The 25,860-nt window shown below is 45.6% G+C and overlaps 1 long non-coding RNA gene across 1 annotated transcript; it reads left to right on the top strand.

Moving 5' to 3' along the window:
- Window positions 1-363: 363 nt before the first annotated feature.
- LOC140471866 (uncharacterized) lies at window positions 364-25,335 on the top strand. Its single transcript, XR_011957234.1, has 3 exons — window positions 364-426; window positions 8,750-8,856; window positions 25,239-25,335. It is a non-coding gene; the product is annotated as an uncharacterized lncRNA (long non-coding RNA).
- The last annotated feature ends 525 nt before the right edge of the window (window positions 25,336-25,860 follow it).

The following is a 25,860-nucleotide window of genomic DNA, read 5'->3' as shown; positions in this document are numbered from 1 at the left end:
TTATCTCTCCACGCTTCAGGCTCACTGAAATATTCCTGATGAAGGGCTTTTGCCCGAAACTTCGATTTCGCTGCTCGTTGGATGCTGCCTGAACTGTTGTGCTCTTCCAGCACCACTAATCCAGTATTTGGAATTCAGCATCTGCAGTCATTGTTTTTACATCTCAGTAAACTCTCCCATCACATTACCAAACATATCAGCAAAAGCAGGACGCACTGCGCATGCTCTAGCCAACAAAGGGACCCCGGGTGATTGATGTTAGCACCGGACCAATGAAAGGACGGTGGGCGGAGCTGGAGGACCTGGCGGGAGGTTGGTCCTCCAACGAATCAAAGTGAACAAGTGGCAGAACCACGTGATCACCCTCGCGCGTGGAGGAGAGTCGCTGTGATGAATTCTCAGGAAGTAATGGAGCGAAAGGATACGGTAAGGAAATAAATAAATAAACAGAGGGAAACGGGAGAAAAACTGTGTTGCTATGAGCGGAGAGGTTTTACAAACATGTTGTGCACGCCGGAAAACACAAATTTGAACATCCCATCCTGTGTTTGTAGTAAACGGGGCTGCAGGCCTGAGTGAGTGCTGGCATCTTTATTTGGGGCAACGATTCAGTGGACACGTGCGCGGCCGCCATCTTTGTAGGGGGCAAGGTGCAGCCTTTCTCTGGTACAGAGTCATTGGGCAGGATTTACACAGAGCACGTTCAAACTCGGAGAAATGGATGTTTATTTCTGGATTTGTTTCGTCATTCATTTAAATGACTTGCTATTGTAACTGAGTTTGCAGGTCATTCAAAATTGGAGGTATTGTGCATCGTGAAGAAGGTCACCTCAGGTTCCAGTGAGATATTGATCAGATACAGATTAATTTAGATAAATGTGAGGTGCTGCATTTTGGAAAAGCAAGTCAGGGCAGGACTTATACACTAGGGGAAAGTGAAGACTGCAGATGCTGGAGATCAGAGCTGAAAACTGTTGCTGGAAAATCACAGCAGGTCAAGCAGCATCCTAAGATCAGGAGAATCGACATTTCAGGCATAAGCCCTTCTTCAGGATTCCTGAAGAAGGCTCATTCCCGAAACGTCGATTCTCCTGATCTTTGGATGCTGCCTGACCTGCTGTGCTTTTCCAGCTACACGTTTTTCAGCCCAGGACTTATACACTGAATGGCAAGGCCCTGGAGACGCTTGTGGAACAAAGAGACCTTGGACTGCAGATTCATAGTCCTTGCAAGTCAAGTTGCAGGTAGATAGGATGATGAAGAAGGTGTTCAGTGTATTTCCCTTTGTTGGTTAGAGCATTGAGTATAGGATGTGGGAGGTCATGTTGCTGTACAGGACATTCGTTAGGCCACTTTTGGAATATTGTGTGCAATTCTGGCCTGCCTCCTATCAGAAGGGTGCTGTGAAACATGAAAGGTTTCAAAAAAGACTTACAAGGATGTTGTTCGAGTTGGAGGATTTGAGCTACAGGATGAGGCATAATAGGCTGGGGCTGTTTTCCCTGGAGTGCCATAGGCTGAGTGGTGATGTTATGGAGGTTTATAAAATCATGAGGAGCATGAACAGAGTAAATGAACAAGATGTTTTCCCTGGAGTAGTGGTGTTCAAAAGTAGAGGACATTGCTTTCGGGTGAACGGGGCAAAAATTCAAAGGGGCCTAAAGGAAAACTCTTTCATGCAGTTTGTGGAATGAGCTGCCAGAGAAGGTGGTGGAGGCTAGTACAATTAAAACTCATTGAAGGCATCTAAATAGACACATGATCTGATTAGGAAGCATTTACAGGGATATGGGCCAAGTGTTGGCAAATGGGAATAGATTAGGTTCGGATACCTGGCTGGCATGGATGAGTTAAACCGAAGGGTCTGTGTCGGTGCTATACATCTCTATGACTGTGGGATCATAACAGCTTATACAACTCTGCTTCATCTCTGGGCTGCCTTATGACCACTTTGTCAATATCTAGCTTGCTCAGTATCGAACAATGGGTGTATTTTTGGTCTGTTTAGTATTTTACGATTACTTTTACAGACATGTTTGTAAGTTAATTTTTCACTGCTACCCAGCCCCTGACCATGTGCTACTTATTAATTTTTTTCTGAAAAATCTTTGACATTCAAGAATTATTTCTTCCAATAAGCAAGTGTATTTTCCTTCCATTTCTGACTATCAAATTCTGCACCATTTTCATTCCCTGTAATCCGTTTTGCACTCCCTGAAACATCAGCTGTGTTTCTCCTTCCACAGATACCAGTGATTAATGCCAAAGCCCTGTTGCCTGGGGAGAGGGTGATGTTTGACTTTTGTGTACAGCTGCAGTTTGTGTGGAGAAGGTGCTCCCACAATGTGGTTGGGTAAGAGACATTACAGAGTATTCATTACAGCAATAGTGATGATTTGAAGGTAATGTCCAAATCAAGAACAGTTTGTAGTTTTATTATCCTGCTTATAATTTCACCAAAATATTATTGGGAACTTTAGACATAAGGTCAGAGACTGATGATATTAGGTCAGGTGACCAAAAGCATTGCCAAATAAGCAGGCTTTGAGGAATGTCTTAAAGGAGGAAAGCAGACCTGAGAAGTTTTGGCTGCGAATTTCAGAAAATGTTGCTTTGGCAACTATAAAAGCAGCCACACAGGTGAAGTAATGAATTAACAGATCATTGGGAGTCTCGAACAGAATGGGTTGTTGAGGTCTTCAAGGATGTGTGATGCGGCGAGCTAGGGATGATCACAACCAGAAATTAAATCAAGGGTGAGAATTTTAAATTGAGGGATGTGGGCCGGATGCTGGCAGGTGAGACTAGATTTGGTTGGGATATCTGGTCGGTATGGATGGGTTGGATTGAAGGGTCTGTTTCCATAATGTACATCTCTGTGGCTCTATGTTGTTGATGATGAATAGGAGTCTTTTGATGGATCAACAAGTTTTGGTACGAGGGAGTACTTGGGCAGCAGAAATTTAGATTTTCTTAAGATTACAGGGAGGTTGAATGTGGGAAGCTGGCCAGGAGTGTGTTTGGATACTGAAGTCTGGAGATAACACAAGGTGGATGAGAGTATGTGAGCTGAGACAAGGGTAGAATCAGCTAGAAATAGTGATCTTGGAGTGACACTGGGCTGTCACACTCGCCTCACCTCTGGGATTCAGTTAGTTGTCAGATTGTGAATCAGGGCGGTAACACAATCGGGAGCTGAGTGGCCCTGGTGGAGCCTAAAATGAGTGTCATTCAGCTGGCTGTTGCTGAGCAGCTGCTGCTTGATAGCCATGTTTATAACATCTTCCATCACTTTACTGCTGATCGAGTGTGGACTGATAGATGGAATTTGCCTGGGTTGGATTGCCCTGTGTTTTTGTGTTGAACATCCCGGGGCAATGTTCCACATTGTCGGTAGATGCCAGTGCTGGAGCGGTACTTGGCTCGGTGGGTGGCAAGTTCTGGAGCACAAACCATCAGTATGATTGCCAGAATATTGGCAGAGCCCATAGCCTTTGCACTACTTAACCATTTCTTAATGTTATTCAAACTGAATGAAACTGGCTTCAACCACTGGAGAAGGCTCAGATGGATCATCCCACTTTGCACTTCTGGCTGAAGATTGCAGCAAATGCTGTTGTCTTATCTGGTGCATGGGTGTGTGAGACCCCTCCATCAGTAAGGGTGAGGATATCTGTGATACTTCCTCCAGTAAGTTGTTTAAATGTCCATCACCGTTCACAACTGGGTGTGGCAGAACTGCAGAGCTCCGATCTGTTCCATTGGATGTAGGATCACTTAGCTCTGTTGCTTGCTGCTGATGCTGTTTTACATGAAATAGCTTCAGGAAATGGTTTAAGTAGAATCCAAAGAGTTTAAACAAATATATCACAGACAAAAGATGAACTGGACCAGAGAATAGGACCCCTTAAAGATTAACGAGGCTGTCTATGGAACCACTGGGGGGTTGGAAAGATATGCAAATATTTCACGTCATTTTTACTGGAGAAAGATATGGAAGCTCGAGAGTTTGGAGAAATAAACAGAGAGAACTTCAAAAGTATCCATGTTAGAGTGGAGTGTACTGGATGTCTTGAATCGCATCAAGGTGGATAAAGCCCTGGGACATGATCAGATGTAACCCGGAACTGTCTCGAAATCGAGGGAAGTGATTGCTGGGCCTCTTCTGAGGTATTTGTATCATTGATAGTGACAGGTGAGGTGCCATTATTTTAAAAAAGGTGGTAAGGAGAGGCCATGGAACAAGAGAATAGTGAGCCTGAAGTCAGTGGCAGGCAAGTTGTTGGAAGGGATTCTGAGGGACAGGATATCCATCTGTTTGGAAAAAGTAAGGAATAATCATTGACTGTTGTCAATGTGGAGCTGAAAACGTGTTGCTGGAAAGGCGCAGCAGGTCTGGCAGCATCCAAAGAACAGGAGAGTCGGCGTTTCGGGTATCAGCCCTTCTCAAAACATCGATTCTCCTGTTCCTTGGATGCTGCGTGACCTGCTGCGCTTTTCCAGCAACACGTTTTCAGCTCTGATCTCCAGTGTCTGCAGTCCTCACTTTCTCCTGTTGTCAATGTGGCTTTGTACGTGCACAATCGTGTCTCACTAACTTGACTGAATGTTTTGAAGTGACAAAGAAAATTGATTAAACCAGGCTGTGAACGTTGTTTATATGGACATTCGACAAGGTTCCACAAAGCAGACTGGTTAGCAAGGTTACATAACATGGAATGAAGGGAGAACAAGCCATTTGGGTACAAAACTGGCTTGATGGTAGGAGACAGAGAGTGATGATGGAGATTTGCTTTGTGGACTGGAGGACTGTGAGCAGCAGTGAGCTACAAGGATCGATTATTGGGTCCTTAAATAAATGACTTGGGTGTGAATATGAGGTATGGTTAGTAGCTGTACACAAGGCACCAAAATTGGAGGTGTAGTGGACAGCGAAGAAGGTTAGTTCAGAATACAACAGGATCTTGATCAGATGGGCCAGTGGAGCAAGGAATGGCAGATAGAGTTCAATTTAGATAAATGTTAGCTGTTGGATTTTGTAAAGGCAAATCAGGGCAGGACTTATACACTTACTGGTAAGGTCCTGGGGAATGTTGCTGAGCAAACAGATCTTGGAGTGCAGGTTCATCGTTCCTTGAAAGTAGAGTCACAGGTAGGCAAGGGAGTGAATGGAGCGTTTGTTATGCTCTCCGTCATGTTGTGGTTGTACAGGACATTGATTAAGGCTCTTCTGGAATTCTTTTTTCAGTTCCAATCTCCCTGTTCCAGGAATGATGTTGTGAAACTTGAAACATTTCAGAAATTGTTTGCAAGGACTTTGCCAGAATTGGACAGTTTGAGGACAGTGCATGTTTGGAGTGAGCTGCAAAGGGAAGGGGTGGAGGCTAGTACAATTACAACATTTAAAAGACATTGATGAAGCCATTTCTCGTATTCTGTTTTCAATTTGAATTTCCCTGTTCTGGGAAGGATGTTGTGAAACGTGAAAAGGTTCGGACAAGATTTACAAAAACGTTGCCAGGTTTGGAGGATTTGGGCTACAGGGAGAGGCTGAATAGGCTGGGGTTAATTTCCCTGGAGAGTCCAAGACTGAGAGGTGATTTCATGGAGATTTATAAAATCACGAGGGGCATGGATAAGGTGAGCAGCCGGGGTTCTTTTTCCTCAGGTTAGGTGGGTCCAAAACTAGAGCACATGGTTGAGAGGGCAACGATTTAAAAGGAATCTAAGGACAACGTTTTCAAGCTGAGTGTGGTGTGTGTATGGAATGAGCTGCCAGATGAAGTAGTAGAGGCTGATAAAATCACAACATTTAAAAGGCATCCGATTGGGTACGTGAACAGTAAGGGTTTTGATGGATACAGGCCAATAGCTGGAAAATGGGACTCCAGTAGTTTAGGATTCCTAGTTGGCATGGACGAATTGGACCGAAGATCTGTTTCTGTGCTGTACATGTCTATGACGTTAATAAACTAAGATGTGTTCCTCTTTTGAGGAGAGCAAGCTGCAGCACAGATAATTGTCCTTGGAGCTGAGAAGGTGAAGCAGTGATTTTGACCTGGTGCAGATTTGGTTCCAATATATTGAATTTGCGGAGAGAGAGGAATTGTTCACACTGTCACAACTTTTAGTAACTACTTTCAAGTAATTGGCAAATAATACAAAGTGAAAATGAGAACATTATTTTACTCAATAAGTTCTGAGCATCTGGAACAGTCTTAACGACAGATTCAGCAGGTATTCTGAAATAGACTTGGAATTTTAATTTTGAAGGAAAGATTTGGGGGCTGTGGGCAAATAGGAGGGGAATTCGGACAGATTTGCAGCATCTCCAGCGGGAGAGAGTACAGCCCCAATGGGCTGAATAGCCCCCAGGCCCTGTGCTCTGTGATACTGCCCCATTCTCTGTGAATGATGAAGCTCATCTCAGGGCAGAGAGAGGGAGGAGCCCTCCACTCTCATCACAATGGGGCCCAGCTGATTGACAGCAGCTCCACACCAATGGGAGGAGAGTCTGTGTGGTCCTGCAGCCAATGGGAGTGAATTAGGGGTGTGGCCAGCAAGATGACACACGTCCATGAGCTGTGCAGGTGCAGTGTCACTGTTTGGGGTTGGGAGAGACAGCAGAGACTGGGACAGAGGCTGTGGGACCTGAATTACAAACTCCCAGTAAATTAGAACCAAAGTAACTGCGGGAGATGTAAATCAGAAACAACAACCAGGAGGTTCTGGAAAAGCTCAGCAGGTCTGGCAGCATCTGTGAAGAGAAATCAGAGTTAACATTTCAGATCCGGTGTCCCTTCCTCAGAACTGATACTGAGAGAAAAAATGTTGGTTTACATGCAGAAGGTAGGGTTTAGGGGAGGATGTAAGGAGTAAAGGATAGGTGGGGATAGAGCGAGAAGAAGAGCTGGATAAAGGAATCGATAACGATCTGGCTGGGGGAGGGCGACTAGCTGTTAATGGAGACTGTTAGTGGCTAACCTTAGGTAGTGTGTAATGGCAGGCTGTGAGAACAAGGACTGGTGTGTGGGGTCGGGGGCTAGGAAATGGGGTTGCTAAATTATGGTTAGCCACTATCTGCCTCCGTTGTAAGCTGTTCCCCACAGACGTCACTCCATGATTGGAGGTGCAGAGGACAGCTGCAGATGGGCGGCACGGTGGCACAGTGGTTAACACTGCCGCCTCTCAGCGCCAGAGACCCGGGTTATATTCCCACCTCAGGCAACTGTCTGTGTGGAGTTTGCGCATTCTCCCCGTATCTGCGTGGGTTTCCTCTGGGTGCTCCGGTTTCCTCGCACAGTCCAAAAATGTGCGGGTTAGGTGAATTGGCCATGCTAAATTGCCGTAGTGTTAGATGTAGGGGAATAGGTCTGGGTGGGTTGCTCTTTAGACGGTTTGTCTAAATAATCTAATCTAAAAAATAAACTCTTCAATATCCTTCCTAACCCCCTCTGTACTCCTCAAAGATGTATGTTAAAGTTGTTCTCTTTAATCAACGTTTCTATCATTCGTGAATCACTTTAGGAGATTTGTCAGTGTAAAAGGCTCCACACAATGCAAGTCGTTGTTGTTAATGTCTGACATTAGGAGAAACAGGGCTGAGCCCTCTCTCTTTTATACCTGATGAACAGCAGCAAAAGCAGGAAGTACTGAGCATGCTCCAGCCCACAATGGGCCTCTGGTGATTGATCTCAGTGCAAGACCAAGAAGATGATGGGGATGGGACTGGAGGACCAGGCAGTGCCGGTAGGTCCTCCAACTAATCTGAGTGAATGAGGGGCGTGGCTGTACTCAACCACGTGATAAGCTTCACTGGCAGCACAGTGTTGTTGGGACCAAGCCATTGGGAAATGTGTGAAGGTGCAGGGCACGGTTATGGAAAGACCTATTGACCAGGAAGGGAAGGAAATTTTAATGGAATGGGCTGAAACGTTTTACAGAACTTAGTGCACATCGGAGAACACAAATTTGAAAATCCCAGGCCTATGTTTGTAGCAAACTGGAAAATGGTGAAAGGTGTGAGTGATTGCCGCCATCTTTATTGGGGGCAGTGATCCACGGGACACGTGTGTGGCCGTCGACTTTGTGAGGGGCAAGCTGTAGGGGGACGCATGCGCAGTCTTCCTTGGCAGGGAGTGATAGGGCAGGATTTACACAGTCTCAGAGTCAGTATATTTTCAATGTCAAAGAGTGTGATGCTGGAAAAGCACAGCAGGTCAGGCAGCAGCTGATCGGTGAGAAGGAAGATGGACATGTAGGGTAGGTCAAGAGGGCGGTGCTGAATTGGAAGGCTGGTTCTGGGATAAGGTGGGGGGAGTGGAAATGAGGAAACTGGTGAAATCCACATTGATCCCATGTGGTTGGAGGATCTGAACACAGAAGAGGCGTTCTTCAGATGCCTGGCATTTGGCAGTTGAGGTGGCCCAGGACCTGCATGTTCTTGGTGGAGCGGGAAGGGGAGTTCAAGTCTTTGGGCACAGGCTGTTTGGTTTGTTTATTATTATTTACTGTTACTTTCACAGACGTTTTGTAAGTTAATTTTCCTCTGCTGCCCAACCCCTGACAATGTGCTGCTCTCTAAATGGACTAAACTTTCCACAGTATCTTTGCCAGTGAATAATTCTTTTCTTTTCAACAAAAGAGTGCATTTTCCTTCCATTTCTGACCATCAAATTCTGCAACATTCTCACTTCCTGTAATGCATTTAGCACTCCCTGAAATATCAACTGTGTTTTTCTCTCCACAGACACCAGTGATTAATGGCAAAGTCCCATTGCCTGTGGAGAGGGTGATGTTTGACTTCCTTGTCCAGCTGCAGTTCGTGTGGTGAAGGTTATCCCACAATGTTCTTGGGTAAGAGATCTTACAGATTATTCACTCAGCGCCAGTGAAGAGTTGACAATATGTGTGCAAATCAACAACAGTTTGTATTTTTATAATTTTTGTAATTTCACAGAAATTGAGAATTTCTGACATAAGGCCACAGATGGGGATATTGGGTCAGGTGATCAAAAGTATTGCCAAATGAGCAGGTTTTCAGGAATACCTTAAAGGAGGAAAGCAAGTCTGAGAGGGTCAGGGTGCGAATTCCAGACTGTGTTGCCTTGACCGTGTCGAAACAGCCAGACAGGTGAAGCAATGAATAAATGCATCTTTGGGAGTCTGAAAGAAAATGAGTTGTCGGGATCTCACAGGTTGTGTGGTGCAGGGAGACAGGGATGTTCACAGCCAGGAATTGCATCAAGGGTGAGGATTTAAAATTGTTGCTTGTTAATAGGAGCCTTTTGATGGATCAACAAGTTTTGGTACAAGTGAGCACTTGGGCAGTAGGGTTTTAGATACAGTGGAGGTGGCCCAGGACCTGCATGTTCTTGGTGGAGCGGGAGCGGGAGCGGGAGCATGTAAGTTGAATGTGGGAAGCTGGCCAGGAGTGTGTTTGGATAATGAAGTCTGGAGATAACACAAGGATGGATGAGTATTTCAGTAAATGAGCTGAGACTAGGGTGGAGTTGGGTGATGTCACAGATGTAGAAATAGCAGTTTTGGAGTCGGGCTCCCCCTCACCCATTCACAAATATTGTTCCTTGTTCTGTCTGTCTTTTCTGGTTATGCCCTTCTCTCCAATTCTGCTAAGAACTAATATTTGACCTCACGGTTGTTGGAAAATCCTGCTCCATCTCCACTCTCCCTTTCCTTTCTAAATTCCTCATATGTGGTGTCCATCCAGGATCTATCTTTGTCCCCTCCTGTATCTCACCTACACACTGCCAGGAGGTGACATCGTATTGGTTTCACATGTACACTGACGATGCCCAGCTCTCTCTCCCTATCATCCCTCTCCATTGCTCCACTGTCACTCATTCATCAAACTGCTTACCACTCGATTGGCTGCAATTTCCTCCAATGAAACACTGCAATGGTTAAACCCATTGCCTTCAGTTGCTATTACACATTCCTTTGCCTTACTGCTGAGCCCCTCCCTCTCACTGGGAAATGCCTGAGGCAGAACTACACCCTTCACAATATTGCTCTCATATTCTGACCCCAAGGTGACCTTCTGATCAGACATCTACATAATCGCAAACACCAGGAACTCCAATCTCTAAAATGTTGCTTTTCTCCAGGTCCACTGCTATTGAAACCCCTTACCCATATCTGTGTTGCATTAAAGTTGACAAATCTAAAACAGAACCCTTGATTCTGCAACTGACCAGATTCTGGTTCCAGGTTCCCTCATGATGGGACACATCCTCTCAGTATTTACCCTGTCATACCCCTTAATAAGCCTATATGTTTCAATAAGATCCCCTCTCATTCTCCCCCAAATCCAGTGAGTCGAGTCCCAACTTCTTCAGCCTTTTCTTAAAAGAGAGTCCCTGCAAACCAGGGATCATCCCAGTCAATCTTCTCAAAATGCCTCCGATGAAGTGATGTCTTTCCTTAAATAAAGGGACCAAAACGTGTCTCATTACTCCATTTGTGGTCTCACTCGCACTTTATAAAGTTGCTCTCAGGTATATACTCCAAACTCTTATACTGCAATCCCTTCAAACAAGGAACGACGTTTCATCTCCCTTCCTGATGACCTGTTGTAACTGTGTGCTGGCTTTCTGTGTTTCCTGCACAATTACCCCCTGGTCCCTTTTGTGTTGCAGCTTTCTACAGTTCCCACCATATAAATAGTCCTCTGTTCTTTTCTTACCTCCTGCAAAATGAACAACTTCACATTATCCAGAGATGGCCATTCGTACAGTGATGTGCACTTCCTGGAGGAGAGTAGGGGGAGTTTGAGTGATCCTGATGATAGCATGCAGGAAGTGATGCAAATCCTCTTGGATCACATGGATCAGATGGAGTGGTGCTTAATGGTAATGAAGAATTTACAAGAGTCAGGATGTGTGATAGGTGGCAGTTTCAGGCTGAAAAACTGCAGATACAGTCAGGTAGATGGGTTACCTCTCGGAAAGGTAGGAGAGGGAGGTGGGTAGAGCATGAGTCTCCTGTGGAGAAAGTGAGGACTGCAGATGCTGGAGATCAGAGCTGAAAAATGTGTTGCTAGAAAAGCGCAGCAGGTCAGGCAGCATCAAAGGAGCAGGAGAATCGACGTTTCGGGCATAAGAAGGGCTTATGCTCGAAAAGTCGATTCTCCTGTTCCTTTCGTGCTACCTGACCTGCTGTGCTTTTCCAGCAACACATTTTTTTTCAGCCATGAGTCTCCTGTGGCTATCCCCATCTCAAACAAGTTTACTGTTTTGGATAATGTAGGTTGTCATAGACTTTCAGGGAATGTTGCACTGACAGCCAAGTTACTGGTACTGAGATTGGCTCCACTACAATGAGAGGTCTATCAGATTCCAAACGCTCAAGGATGATAAGGGACTTTCTAGTCGGTCACAGACTGCTGCTTCTGCAGCTGACAGTGAGACATCAGAATGGGGTAGTACCTCCCTGGTGCCAGGGTCAAGGATGTTTCGGACAGGTAGCAGAATATTCTCAAAGGAAAGAATGACCAGTGGGAGGTCATTGTATATTGGTGCCAATGACATAGGAAGGGGAAAAGATAAAGTCCTGATTAGAGAATGTAGCAAATTAGCCTGGAATATAATAAAGCAGGTCCTCGGTCATAATATGTGGATTACTCCAGGTGCTACATGCTCGTGAGACTAGGAATAGCAGGATGGAGGAGATGAATGATTGGGTAAGGAGCTGGTGTAGGGCAGAAGGATTCACATCTTTTAAATCTCCTCTTGAGTAGAGTTGATGTGCATAAGAAGGATGGATTGAACCTGAATTGGAAGGTGTCTGATATCCAGGCAGGGAGATTTGCTCGTGCTACTCAGGAGTCATTACACCAGTGAGGGAGTGTGGGTAAACTCAAAGAGATAGTGAGAAAAGAGGTAAGTCTGAGGCTGGTACAGTTCAGAAGTCAGACAGTCAAGGCAGGCAAGGGCAAGGCACAGAACCAGGTAGAACTGACAAGTTACACTGCATTTACTTCAATGCAAGAGGCCTGACAGGGAAGGCAGATGGGCTCAGGGTTTGGTTTTGAATGTGGCACTGGGATATCATGAGTATTACAGAAACGTTACTCAGAGATGGGTAGGACTGGCAGCGTAATGTTCCAGGGTATCGATGCAAGAGGAAGGATAGAAAGGGGGACATGAGAGGGGGCGGAGTGGCCTTTTTGATTAGGGGTAGCATTCCAGTTGTGCTGAGGGAGGATATTCTGAGATTACGTCCAGCGAAGTTATTTAGGTTGACCTGGGAAATAAGAAAGGGATGATCACCTTATTGTTATTACCTGCGTGGGTTTCGTCTGTTTGCTGTGGTTTCCTCCCACTATCTAAAGATATGCAGGTTGGGGGGATATTCCAGGCTGAATTGCCCAGATTGTTCAGGGATGCGCAGGCTAGGTGGATTAGCCGTGGGAAATGCAGCGTTACAGGTTTAAGGTAGGAGGCTTTGAGGGTCAGTGTGGATGTGATGGGCCGAATAGCCTGCTTCCACGCTGTCAGGATTCTCTGATAATTCTACTAGTTTTGAAATAGTTACAGAAAATAATAAACCAGATCTAAACGGTGTTCTAAATTGGACAAAGGCGAATTTTGACGGTACAAGGCGAGAACTTTCAGTATTTCTTTGCTATTCCCAGGTAAAGGGATGGCTGGAAAGTGGGAACATAAGAGGAGCAGGAGTAGGCTACCTGACCCCTCAAGCCCGCTCTGCCTTTCAATAAGGTCAGGGCTGATCTTTTCATGGCCTCAGCTCCACTTTCCTGTTCTCTCACCATAACCCTTAATTCCTTTCCTGTTCACAAATCTACCTTTTGACCTCACGATAGTCAAGTTGATAACGTCATCTGCTGCACGGAGCAGAAAATTCCACAGATTCACAGATTTATCTGAAGAAGTCCATCCTGAACTCAGTCCTAAATCCCCTTATTTTGACTCTCTGCTCCCGAGTTTGCTCCGTCCCCAGTGGAAATCACCTCCCTGCTTCTAGTTTATCTACTCCCTTCATAATTGCAATTTTTTTCCTATCCAAACCCCCATACTCCGAAATTCCAATGAGTATAGAACTAGTTTTCTCAATCTCTCCGCATACGCCAACCGTCTGAAATCCTGACTCAAACTAGTGATCCTCCACTGCACCCTCTCCAGTGCCAGTACATCCTTCCTGAAGTAAGGAGACCAAACCTGTACACAGTACTCCAGGTGTGGCCTCTCCAGCACCCTGTACAGCTGCAGCATAACCATCCCTCTAGCAATGAAGGACAATATTCCCTTCACTGCCTTACTTACCTGCTGCACCTGCAAACCAACTTCCTCTGATTCATGTACAAGGAAACTCAGCTCCCTCTGTACAGCAGCCTGCTGCAAGTTTTCACCATTTGATCAGTTAGCTGTTCGTCCGACCAAAATGGATGACCTCACATTTCCCAACATTGTCCTCCATCTGTTCGACCCTTACCCACTCACTTAACCTATCCGTATCCCTCTGCAGACTTACATTGGCCTCTGCACACATTGCTCTACCACTCAGCTTAGTGTTGTCTACCTTTCATGAATCGATGCTGTGTCTGCTCTGAGACAATTTCTATCCAGATCGCTCACTATTTCTTTCCTGAGAGATCGAGCATTTCCCCCACTACAGAAGTTATGCTAACAGGTCCATTTTAAAATATTGACATCACATTTGCAGCTATCTAATCTATCACAACCGTCCCAGAGTCCAGCATATTTTAGTGAATTATCAGGAGTGCGTTTGCTATTTAGCATCTGACATCTGTTCTAGTCCCCTGGGATGCACTCCATCACAGCCAGACGACCCATCTACCTTTAGGCTGTTATCTTTCCCAACACCACCTCTTGACTGAGAATGATTACTTCTCTGTCCTCATCTGCCATTGCGTCCATAGGCCTGCAACAAAGAGAGTACACAGACAGTATGTTCCTGTTAAGGCCAAGGCTGGTAGGTGTAGGGAATGCTGCCTGTCGAGAGAAATTGAGGGCCTGTTCAAGAAAATGAAGGAGGGATATGGCAGGTACAGACAGCTGGGTTTGCGTGAATCCCTCCAGGAGTAAAAGGGCAGTAGTCTGGGGAAACCATGAGAGCTAAAAAGGGACATGAAATAGCTTTGGGAAATAGGTTTAAGGGAGAACCCAAAGAGATTCGACAAATACACCTAGGACAAAAGAGTAACCAGGCAGAGATTAGGGACCCTCAAAGATCAGCAAGGCTGTCTGTGGAACCATCGGAGGTGGGAGGATTTCATGTCAGCTTTTACTTAAAGAGGATGTGGAAGTGAGACAGTTTGCAAAAATAAGTAGTGATAACTTGACAAGTGTCCATATTACAGAGAATGAGGTACTGGATATCTTATAATACATAAAGCTGAATAAATCCCTGGGACCTGATCAGGTGTGTCCCAGAACTTTGTGGGAAGTTAGGGTAGTGATTGCCGGGCCCCTCGCTGAGATATTTGTATCACCAATAGCCACAGGTGAGGTGCTGTAAGACAGGCGCCATTATTTGAGAAAGGTGATGAGGAAAGTCCCGGGAACAATACACCGGTGAGCCTGAAGTCAGGCAAGTTGTTGGAAGGGCTTCTCAGGGACAGGATTTGGATGGAATTGGAAAGGCAAGAAATAATTAGGGATAGTCAGCATGGCTTTGTGCATGGAAATCACTAACTTGGTCTTCAGATAGATGTTCAACAGGTTCAACATAACAGACTGGTTAACAAATTATACAAATTTGGCTGGAAAATTGGAGACAGAGGATAGTGGTGGAGGTTTGCTTTTCGGACTGGAGGCCTGTGATGAGCAATATGGTGTAAGATTTGGTGTTGGGTCCACTGCTTTTCATCATTTATATAAGTGATTTCTATGTGAATATAGGAGCTATGATTAGTGACTTTACATAGACATCAAAATTGGAGATGCAGTGGACAGGGAAGAAAGTTACCTCCGAGTACAATGAGACTTCAATCAACTGGGCGGAGGAGTGTCAGATGGAGTGGAATTCAGATAAATGTGAGGTGCTGCATTTTGGAAAAACAAATCAGGACAGGACTTATACATTTAATGGGAAGGGCCTGGGGAGTGTTGCTGAACAAAGAGATGTTGAGGTGCAGGTTCATAGTTCTTTGAAAGTGGAATAGGCAGGGTGGTGAAGAAGGCGTTTGGTTAACTTGCCTTTATTGGTCTGTGCATTATGTATAGGAGTTGCGACATTATTTTGCAGCTGTACAGGACATTGATTCAGCCATTTCTGGAATTCTGCTTTCAGTCCTGGTCACCCTGCTATCGGAATGATATTATAAAACTTGAAAGGATTCAGAAAAGATGTGCAAAGATGTTTCCAGGGTTGAGGGTTTGACCCATAAAGAGAGGCTGAATAGGCTCGGGCTGTTTTCACTGGAGCATCGGATGCTGAGAGGTGACCTTCGAGATTGATAAATCGTGAAGGACATGGTTAGGGTGAACAGCCAGGGTCTTATTCCCAGGTTAGGGGAGTCCAAAACCAGAGAGCACAGACGTGAGATGTGAGGGAAAAGATAGAAAGGCGATCTAAAGAGCAATGTTCTCAAGCTGATTATGGTACGTGTATGGAATGAGCTGCCAGAGGAAGTGTGGAGGCTGGTACGATTACATTTAAAAGGCATCTGATTGGGTACGTGTTTAGGAAACTTTTAGAAGGATATGGGCCAAGTGTTGGCAAATGGGACAAGATTAATTTAGGATATCTGGGCGGCATTGTCGAGTTGGACCGAAGTGTCTGTTTCTGTGCTGTGCATCTCTATGACACAAATAAATTCAAATTAAGATAGATTTCTCTTTTATGGAGAGTTAGCAAAGGCCTGACAATTCTCCTTGGAGCTAAGGTTAGGCAGTGATTTCAACCAGAAACAGATTTGTTTCCAGGATATTTAATTTACAGAGACACTGAGAGAAATTATTGTCACAATTTTTAGTAACTACTTTCAAGTAATTGGCAAATAATGCAGGTTAAAATGTGAAGGCTATTTTATTCAGTAGGTTCTGAGCATCTGGAACAGTTTGAACCACAGCTGGATGCTGCTTTTGTTATTGTCAAAACAGTTTTGGAATTTAACTATTTGAGGATAAATGTGGAGGGCTACTGGTAAATAGGAGTGGAGTAAGGGCAGATTGGCAGCATCTCCAGAGGAAGAAATAACAGCCCCAATGGGCTGAATAGCCCCCAGCCCCTGTGCTCTGTGATACTGCCCCATTCACTGAATGATGAAGCTCATCCCAGGGCAGAGCCACAATCATGTACAGCAAAGAAACAAACCCTTTAGTCAAACTAGTCCACACCAACCAGATATCCCAAACTAATCTAGACCTATATGAGAGCAGTTGGCCCATATCACACTCCGCCCTTCCTATTCATATACCCATCCAGCTGCCTTTCAAATGGTGGAACTATACCAGCTGTCACCACTTCCCTGACAGTAGATTCCATACACACACATGAAAGAAGTTGCCCCTTGTGTCTCTTTTATATCATTCTCCTCTCACCTTAAACTTATGCCCCCTCGTTCTGGAAATCCTAACCCCAGGGAAAAGGCCTTGTCTCTGTATCCCGTTCATGATTTTATAAAACTCTGAGGTCACCCCTCAGCCTCCTACCACTCAAGTCACAATGGGATCTGGCTGATTGATGGCAGCTTCAGACCAATAGGGGAGTCGGTGTAATCCTCCCGCCAATGGGAGTGAATGAGGGGTGTGGCCAGCAGGCCAACACGTGACCATGAGCTGTGCAGGTGCAATGTCACTGTGAGGGGGGGACCCAGTGAGTGTGAAGGGAGTGGGAGAGACGGGAGAGACTGGGAGAGAAATTGAGTTTGTGTACTGGGTGGGTTGATAAACACACGATGTCGGCTGCTAGACCTGAATTACAAACTCCCAGTAAATGAAAACCAAAGGAATTGCGGATGCTGTAAATCAGAAACAACAACCAGAAGATCCTGAAAATGCTCAGCAGGTCTGGCAGCATCTGTGAAGAGAAGTCAAAGTGAACATTTCTGACCCAATGACCCTTCGTCAGAACTGATGTTTCTGAGAAACAGTGTTGGTTTATATGCAGAAGGTAGGGGTTAAGGAGTAAATGATAGGTGGTGATAGATTCCAAAGAACGCGATGGGAGCAGTTGGACAAAGGAGTGGATAACGATCTGGCTGGGGGAGGGTGAATAGCTGTTTATGTAGACTGTTAGTGACTAACCATAGGTAGTTGTAATTGCAGGCGATGTAATAACAGGGCCTGGTCTATGGGATGGGGGCTAGGACACTAGTATGTAGGAGACTTAGGACTTAAAACTATGGAATCCAGTATTGAGGCCAGAGGGCTGAAGGGTCCCCAGGTACAAGATGAGGTGATGTTCTTCCAATTTGCGTTAAAGTATGGGCTGGATGTGCACAGCAGGTCAGGCAGTATGCAAGGAGCAGGTGAATTGACATATTGGGCCGAAGCACCTCTTCAGGAATGTGAGGGTGGGGAAGAGGACAGATAATAGGATGGGTGTATAGGGCTGGTGGGAAGGTAGTTGGGAAGGTGACAGGAAAATGCAGGTGGGGGTAATGGTGAGAGGGTGGAGTGGATAATTGGGAAGGAAGATGGACAAGTGGGGCAGTTTGAGGGCGGTGCTGAGTTGGAGGGTTGGATCTGAGATAAGGTCAGGGAGAGGAGATGAGTAAATGTTGCCATGTTGTTGAAGGGTCGCTCCATCCCACCTATTATTTACTCTTTTACCCCTATCTCCTGCAGTCCAAAGATGTGAAGGTTAGGTGAACTGGCCAAGCTAAATTTCCCGTCGTGTTCAGGGATGTGAAGGTGAGGTGCGTTGTTCAGGAGAAATTTAGAATAATAGAGTAGCGGAATGGGTCTAGGTGGGATACTCTTCGGAGGGTCAGTGTGGATTTGTTGGACCGAATGGCCTGTTTCCACACTGTCGGGGGTCTAATTTTCCCAGCTGCCATCGGTTCTGAGGAAGGGTCACTGGACCCGGAATGGCCCTTGGTGTGTGCAGGAGCCGGAAACTGGGAAGGGGGAGTGGCAGCGGAAACCGGGAGAAAATGATTCAGTTTAGACTGGGAGGTTTTATTTACACGTCTGTACAGGGTGTTAGTCCTGAATTAGAAACTCTTGGTGACATGTTTATAGCAAATGCGATAACGGCTGTGGGCCTCAGTCAGTGATAGGTCCTGGGTTATGGCCACCATTTTTATTGGGGGCACGGTACAGCAAGGTGCATGGACATGTCCTCTTCCTGGGTGGGGGAGGGTTGCTTTGAAAGAGGAGCATTTCGACACCAGACACATACCAGAGAAATATTTGTCTTTCCAATTCATCCTGCACTGGCTGAGATTTGTTTTGTGAATTCTTTTTATGGGATATTAATTGAGAATAATTGAGGACGGCATCTCAAAAAAACAGATTTCTGCACTCAGCGGAGTCATCATGATCTGAATATCATTAGCATTTTACTGTGGAAGGAGAAAGGGTTGTCTGTTCTGTCTCTGGGAAAATATCTCCAATGCTTTTGGAAAGAAAAATGCAGAAAGATGTTCAAATTTGTTGTTGAATCCCCCATGGGCGATTTGGCCTGAGTGGGGGCACAGGTGTATCCAAATTATACCTAGACGTTTTGCAGGAACTGTCAGATTTAGTCCCAATCACTCACTTCATGATGTTAACCTATAAACTCCTCATTTTCAACTTCCTGCAAAATTCTCATTATAATTCTTTGTGAACTCAAATTCCAGCACATTTTCAGGTGGAATGTTCCAGGTTCTGACAACTGTCTGTTCATCCAGAAACTGCTGAGGTCCATGTTGACTCTGGGGTTACAAAGGGCTGAGCTGAAAGATGAGATGCAGTTCCTGAGCTCCCATTGTGATGCATTGGAACAGGACAGGAGGCTGAGGGCAGTGTAGGTTTGACCAGACAATGAAAATGACAGGGCTGCACTGAGTGTTGCTTGACTCAATGAGTGCGTTTTGGAGTTGGGTGAAAACAGAGGGAGGTGAGACAGGGAGAAGTTGAGGCTGAAAATCTAGTTTAGTTCAGGCCATTGAGAAATTCACATGGTCCCAACGGGAACAGCCAATTTGGAAGTGATATCTGCAGAGTATTTGTTAAGTTTTTAAAATATAACGTATCAGCTTAAGTAAAGATTGGGGCTTTTGATATATAATGGAAATGTTTGAAGTGAAGGAAGGTTGAAAGCTCTTTTAAATTCTCTTAATGGGAGTATTTAGCTGAATGTAGAGAGACGTAGACGTTGTGACAGGAGACCTCAGACCCGTGGTGTGCTCCTCTTGTACAATGTGGGAAATAAGGGATACTTTCAGTGTCCCTGACGGCTATGTGTGCAGGAAGTGGGCCCACCTACAGCTTCTGGGAAACTGCTTTTCAGACCTGGAGTTATGAGTGGGCTCACTGTGGAGCATCGGAGAATGTCATGGACAGCACGTTTACTGAGTTCGTCACACTGCAGGTGAGGGTTACACAGGCAGAAAGGGAATGGGGGACCATCAAACCAAATAAAAGGCTCAGGAAGGCAGTGCAGGAATCCCCAGTGATCATCCACTTCTCAAAAAGATACTGAATCCTGCTTGGGATTCTGTTGGGGGTGAATGCGTGGAGTGGCTTCTCGGGAAATCAGCAACAGCCAGGTTCATGATACCACAGATAGCTCTGCTGTACAGAACCGGAGGAAAGACAGTGGCAGGGCTATAGTGACAGGGGATTCAAAGGTCAGGGGTACAGGCAGGCACTTCTGTGGCCACAGACATGAATCCAAGATGGTATGTTACCTCCCTGGTGCCAGGATCCGCGATTATCATGGAGCAGCTGCAGGATATTCTGGAGCTGGAGGGTAAAGTCAGTGATTGTGGAACACAACGATACCAATGACATCACTAAACAAAGGGATGAGGTCCTGAAAGCTGGATATAGGGAGATCAGGGATACAGTAAAATGTAGCTCCTGAAATAAAATAATGTCAGACTTACTCAGTGCCATGTGCTAGTGAGAGCAGGACTAAGAGGATAGATCAGCTGGACGTGTGACTGGCGAAATGGTGGACCAGAGAAGGGTTCAGATTCTTCAGGCACTGTGACCGTTTCTGGGTGAGTCCTGTACCAGTCTGACCGGTTACCCCTGGGCAGAGCTGGGAGAAATCTCCTGGTGGAGGCTTTTGCCAGTCCCATTGGTGCGGTTTTAACTCGTCTATCAGGGGGATGGGAACAAAAGTGTAGTCTTAGATGGGTCAGATTCAGGACAGGGAATGGGAGGTAGAATATTAATGATGTAGTCAGCAGCTCAGAAAGCCAAAGGGAAGGAGGATTCAATGAGGATTGAATCCCTCTTCATCCATCAGTCCTGCCATCCCAGGAATTATAGTCAGCAAAATATGGAGCTGTACAGCTCTCTGAGTCTAAGTGCTTGAGCAAAATGGGGGAAATCCACAATAAAAACAAAAAGTGCTGGAGATCCTCAGCAGGTCGGGCAGCATCTGAAATGGTGACAGATGCAGGAAACATTACAGCCTTGAAGAAGTGTTGAGATGATCACACCAGGTACTACAATATCGGTTACACGCTGAGTGCCAGAACGGGGGACTAGAATTAATAGGTGCTTGATGACCAGCATGAATACGATGGGACTGGAAAGTTGATGTTTCGGGTCAGGACTATTCATCAGGGCTGACAATGGGTTCAGACCCAAAACAGCAACGTTCCTGCTCCTGTGATGCAGCCTGACCTGCTGCACTTCCCCAGATTCACATTGTATAAACTCTGATTTCCAGTAGCTGCAGCCCTTAACTATCTCCACATCCCAGGACTCAGGCTGGTGACCCTCCTTTACTCTCTCAATAACCAGGAGAGCCTCCCTTGGGAAAGGGGAACAAAGGTATACACAGTACTTCAGGTGTGGTATCACCAAGGTCCTTCCAGAAAGGGATCTCTGCTACTGTACACGAATCCTCTCACTAGGAAGGTCACCCATCATTAACATTCTCCACTGCTTCCCACTCCTGCCTACTTCCGAAAAAGAGGGAAGCACAGAGAAACATGGAATCAAATGAGGTCAGAGTCTCTGGTATGAAACTGTTGAACACAATGCCCCCATCTTCTACATACTGGCCATCAAGCGCACGTGCCTGGTGTGATAATCTAACCACTTCTTCAAGGCTGCAATGTTTCCTGCATCTGTCAGCATTTCAGACGCTGCCAGACCTGCTGAGGATTTCCAGCACTTTCTGTTTTCTCTGTTGTGCAGGACTGAAAGGGGGGATTTGCAGTTGAGAATTTCAAATTGAACTTCATGTTCAGTTTGGATAGTTACTTGGTCAGTGCTGACCTGAATATCATTGGCCTTTTCATTTGGATGGAAAGGTGTGCATTCTGCCCGTGGACGAATATTTCAAACGTCTGTGTGATTGGGAAAAAAGTACTGAGACAGTGAAGTCCATGTTAGCGTGGGGACTGTGGAGAGAGATTTCATTGGTTTTTGAAAGTCTAAAAAATCATGGCACATTTCCCAGGAACAGTTAAGCCACTGGTTTTGTATGAGGACAATTAACCATGAAACCAGAAAGACAAAAGGATTCCTGCATCATGGAAAAAGCTATGAAAATGGGATTGTTGTTACGGGGTAAATTATTGATCATTGATTGTAATCCATTGGCGTTGTCAGGTCTGTTCCAACTCCGTGGGGAAACACTGGAAATGTGATGAATGCAGTGTAGGTTTCAGTTATTAAACTGGAAAAGGTGCAGAAGAAATTTCCAAGGATGATGCCAGGGCTCAGGGGTCCGAGTTACAGGGAGAGGTTGGACAAGCGAGGGCTTTTTTGTTTAGAGCAGAGGAAACCGAGGGGGGATATTTTATAGAAGTGTATAAGATCATGAGAGGCGTGGGTAAGGTGAATGCACTCAGTCTTTTTCCCAGGGAACCAAGGACTGGAGGGCATCAGTTTAAGATTAGAGGAGAAAGAATAAAAGGGAAGCTGAGGGGCAACTGTTTTACACAGAGGGTGGTACGCATATGGAATGAGCTGCCAGTGGAAGTGGTTGAGGCGGGTGCACTAACAACATGTAAAAGGCATTTGGACAAATACATGGATAGGAAAGGGTCAGAAGCAGATGGGCCAAGTGCAGGGAAATGGGGTTAGTGTGGATGGACATTCTGGTTGGCATGGGCCATTTTGGGCCAAAGGGCCTGTCTCTGCTGTAGGATGCTGTAACGAAGTGCATTTGCTATTTCTCCCACGAACTCTGTTGGTACCCTGGGATGTATTCCATCAGGGCAATGAGACTTGTCTACCTTTAGCGCCATGAGCTTGCCCAGCTCTAACTCTTTCAGATTAATGGTTATTATCTAGGTCCCCACCTTCCTCAGTCTCCTGATCAATTACTGGCATGTTCTTCGTATCCTCCACTGTGGAGACTGACTGCTGTGTACTCATATTCTTGAACCCTGCTGGATAGGAATAACCAGGCACAGAACTCTGAGAGGTCTTCTTTGAGTCTTTATTGATGAGACATGGCAGTTACCTGGGTATTTTACGTGCAAAACGCCTTTAGGCAGCATCAGGTCCGATGTACGGCTCCCATTCTTCTACCTTTGTGATTTGTGACTGTCATAGAGACTGTCTGTCAGGATTATCTCCATGTCAACAACAGTTTAAAAAGTCTAGTTCAGTTCAACTCTGTGGTTAAACCACACACCACTGTCACCACCCCTCCCCCCACACCCCTGTAGCTCCCTCAAGTATCTGACAGGCGCTTCAGTTTCAGTGGGGCTCTCTATCGGGATGCTGATGTGGAGGAGCCGGAGTTGGGGTGGGGTGGACAAAGTTAAAAACCACACATCACCAGGTTATAGTCGGACAGGTTTATTTGGAAGTACAAGCTTTTGGAGTGTGCTGTGATTTTTAACTTGATCAGGATTATCTCTCTGGTAACTGTTAAATGCTTCAACAATTACAGAGGCCATACGTTCACCAAACAATAGGTTTCCCCCTAGCAGGGTAAACTGTCCCTGGGCATAGCTACTCATCTCTTTTTGTACCCAATCCCATCAAGCTTTCAGTTGACCTTTGAAGTTTTTCTAATCTCCTAATTTCTCCTTGGTCATTGCCAATTTGTATGCCTTCTATTTCAATTTGATAGACTCCCTTATTTCCTTAGACACCCATAGCAGCTTACCCCTTTTCCGACAGTCCTTCCTTTTCACTGATATATACTTTTGCTGAGCACTTCGAAAAATTGCTTTGATATTCCTCCACTGTCTGTCAACTGTCCCATCGAAAAGTCTTTGCTCCCAGTCTACATTACCAACTCCTGTCTCATCCTATTGTAGTCTTCTTTGATTAAGCACAGGATCTTCGGACTGGATTTAATCTACCCGCTTTCCATCTGTGTTCTAAATTCAACCAGATTAATCACGCGTCTTTTGTCAGATTACAAAATGAGGCGATGTTTCCTGGGTGTTTTGGTTTTCGTTATCAGTGACCTTGGCTTTGTAATAAATTACAGACTAGATATTCACAACAGAGTTTTCTGGACAGTGTGAATGTACCACACAGTCTATAACCATAAATCACTGTCTCCCCTCAGTTTAAAATTGCAAAATCATTATCTTCTACACACTTCCTCACTATCTCAGTTTTGAATACTATTCCACTTGACTATCCTACATTTTCCGAAAATCTCGTTTGGTGAAGGTGGTGAGTTTTGGATTCCGCTTTCCAGTTATTACCGTAAGAAGATAAGCACTGGTCACAGGAGAGGCAATGCAGCCCTTCGAACCAGCTCCACCATTTAATACGGTGATGATTGAGCTCACGCCGGTCTCAGCTGGATTTTCCCACCTGCGCTCTCTCTCTCTCTCTCTCTCTCTCTCTCTAACTCTCTCTCTCTCTCTCTCTCTAACTCTCTCTCTCTCTCACCCTTCAGCTTGGCATCCACTGCGTTTTGAATAGGGAATTCCACAGATTCACAACACATCGAGATAGGTACATTCTTCTTCATGAGAATAGAATAGAATCCCTGCAGTGCAGAAGCAGGGTATTCATCCATCGAGTCCACACCAATCCTATAATTCAGACTCACCCATTCCCAGTAATTCCCATGGTTAATGGCTTAACCTGCACATGCATGGAACTGTGGTTTAGCATGGCGAATCCACCTAATCTGCACATCTTTGGACTTTGGGAAGAAACTGGAACACCGAACAAAACCATGCAGCCACTGGGAGAACGTGTAAACTCCACACGGTCACCTAAGGCTTGAATCAAATCAGGGTCTCTGAAGCTGTGAGGCAGAGGTGCTAGCCACTGAGCCACCTCTGCCTAAAACTGCTTCCCCTTATTGACCCCTCCACCCCGCAATTGACTGAATCTATATTCCTTACGTCAGAAATTGGGTTGTCTAACCAGATATCTCAGTAAAACCCAGTGACAAGCCATATGTCCTTTCTGTCTGAATGGGGATCCTATACACAACACCCTTCCACCCCACACGTTTCATTCACTTTCCAGAGACAGGGCTCCAGTGACTTCATGGGGACTGCAACTCCCATAATTCCTGAGGCAGAAACCACAGGTGTGTGGGGAAACCCGGCACTGTATATGTACAGAATGTAGGCGGGTTTTGGAGCACGTGTTTTGGGATAATTAGGGGACAGTATTTCACAATGTGATTGGCTAGAGGAGGGACGTATCTGCTTGTCGTATTGATCAGTTGGGGGGTCAAAGTGTCACTACACCCTCGTGGGACCACTCTCCATCCCCAGTTCATTGTAATGCTGGGAATAAACTAATGAGAAACAAGGAAGAATCTGACCCATTCTCCCAGACTGAAGATTCCTCTTCTGTCCAGGATCTGCCACCTCCCTTTCTGTTTCCGTCTGTTTCATTCTGCTCTTACATTATTGACTTGCAGCAACTGAAGGGAAAGGGAGTAAACCCAGAAAGGGTGCAGAGTCTAACCAGGGACGGGAAGTGGTGGCATGGATCTGTTTATCAGTAACTCCATGAGAATGGGGAGGGTGTACATTAGGGGCAGCAGAGTCAGAATGGTGGGAGAGAGTAAGTGGACTGGAGGGTTACAGCTTTGGGGGAAGAAAGGGGAAAAGATATTCCAGAGAAACTAGAATAGTCTGTTCTGAATTTCTAATCTGTGCATATTCCTTTATACAGGGTGCTAGATGGTGAAGATTTGCAGACTGAAATCTCGACATCATGTGCAGATTGTGATTAAGTTGACCAGTATTTGAAGAACCAAAGATGGAGAATCACTCAGACAAAACCCTGCAACACTCCCCCTCCCAGCATTGTCGGTCTATCTGTGCCAAATGGACTGCGAGTTGTTCAAGATGGCAGCTCACGACCATCTTCTCAATGGTACCTAGTGATGGGGTATAAATGCTGGCTGAGCCAGTGATGCCCATATCCTGGAAACGGTTTCTATCTTTATTTGCTGAAACCCAGTTGATGTTACTGCAGGATGATGAGGGACGCTGAGTGTGTCCTCCAGGAAGAGCACCATCACATTACCCCTGCCTACACCCAGCAATAACACGGCAACATCACTGGTATAAAAGGCAGTGAAGCCCAAGGAGGACTGAAATATAGTTCATCGTGGTAAAGTCATGAAAGCGGATTGGAACAGAGCAGGAACAGGAGACTGAGCTGGATGGTCAGCTGTTTCCCATTGAATGGTGGAGCCAGATTCAAAGGTCGAATGGCCTTCTCCTGCTGCTATCTCCCAGGTATGTATATAGTCATGCAGCACGGGTAGGAAGAAGTCGTCAGGGCAGGG

This window comes from Chiloscyllium punctatum, unplaced genomic scaffold (assembly GCF_047496795.1).
Source record: "Chiloscyllium punctatum isolate Juve2018m unplaced genomic scaffold, sChiPun1.3 scaffold_175, whole genome shotgun sequence".
In the NCBI taxonomy this organism is placed as follows: domain Eukaryota; kingdom Metazoa; phylum Chordata; class Chondrichthyes; order Orectolobiformes; family Hemiscylliidae; genus Chiloscyllium; species Chiloscyllium punctatum.
The sequence above is the reverse complement of the archived record's forward strand: the minus strand, read 5'-3'. Positions and strand labels throughout refer to the sequence as shown.